A 1,400-nucleotide genomic window follows, 5' to 3' on the forward strand; every position below is an offset into this window, starting at 1 on the left:
AGATGAAACTCTCTGAAGATTTATTACCTGTCTTCAGCTGAGCAGACGGAAGCATTTCCCTGGCCATTAAAGTTGCTTCTGAGGTGGAAACCCATTAAAGGTTGGTGAGTGTATTATATCAGCTGCGATTGACAGGTAATGAAAACTGAGCTCCAAGAAGGCGTGACAGCTTCAAAAACCTATTGTCCAGAAGACGGAGAAGACACAGAGAGACAATGTGCAATCTTGATACACACAAGGAATATCTAATGGATTCACAACTGTATTGGAAGGCTTCGTATCTGCTTTTCTTGAGTCAATCCGTATCTGCAAAATATCTAGGTAATGTTGACAGTTACCTAATTTACCTGAATATTTTTCAGATACGAACTTTACATCCAATTCTTTTACTTGCCAAATTTTGTTATTTTTCTCGACAGTGGAAAAAAAAGAAGAGAAAATAGGATATTTAAAACCCGTATTATAGTTGCAGTTCCTGTTTGGAGAAAAGGGGAATGCCATTCCTCAATCTTCCACGAATATCAATGTATGGGTTATCCAAGGTTATCCAAATGAGACGAAAGCAATTTTTTCTTTTAACTTATTAAAGTCTTTCCGAAAACGACTCATTTCTGGAACAACTATTTCTTTACTACCACAAGGGGCTAAACACAGAAGGGACAAACAAGGACAGACAAACGGATTAATTCGATTACATCGACCCCAGTGCATAACTGGTACTTAATTTATCGACCCCGAAAGGATGAAAGGCAAAGTCGACCTCGGCGGAATTCGAACTCACAACGTAACACAGACGAAATACCGCTAAGCATTTCGCCCGGCGTGCTAACGTTTCTGCCAGCTCGCCGCCTTTCTGGAACAACAGTTGCTGCAGTGGTGGAAATGTAAAATATCTCAGATCTAATATACAAAATAATATAATACAGTCAGTACTCACCAATCCAAGTTTTATCGAAGATTATGATTGAAATCACACGTTGTAATTGTAGTTGACTATATTATTGATATAGAGTGGAGGCACAGTGGTCCAGTGGTTAGGGCAACGGACTGGCGGTCGTAGGATCGCTGTTTCAATTCCCAGACCGGACCTTGCGAGTGTTTATTGAGCGAAAACTCCACGAGGCTCCGGCAGGAGGGTGGGGGTGGCGAACCCTGCTGTACTCTTTCACCACTACTTTATCTCACACTTTCTTCCTGTTTCTGTTGTACCTGTATTTCAAAGGGCCAGCCTTATCACACTCTGTGTCGCGCTGGATCTCACCGAGAACGCGTGTCTGTGGAGTGCTCAGCCACTTGCACGTTAATATCCCGAGCAGGCTGTTCCGTTGATCTGATCAACTGGAACCCTCGTCGTCGTAACCGACGGAGTGCCACGGCAATTGATACCAGCAGAACTGAGC

Source organism: Octopus sinensis, linkage group LG12, assembly GCF_006345805.1.
Source record: "Octopus sinensis linkage group LG12, ASM634580v1, whole genome shotgun sequence".
Taxonomy (NCBI): Eukaryota; Metazoa; Mollusca; class Cephalopoda; order Octopoda; family Octopodidae; genus Octopus; species Octopus sinensis.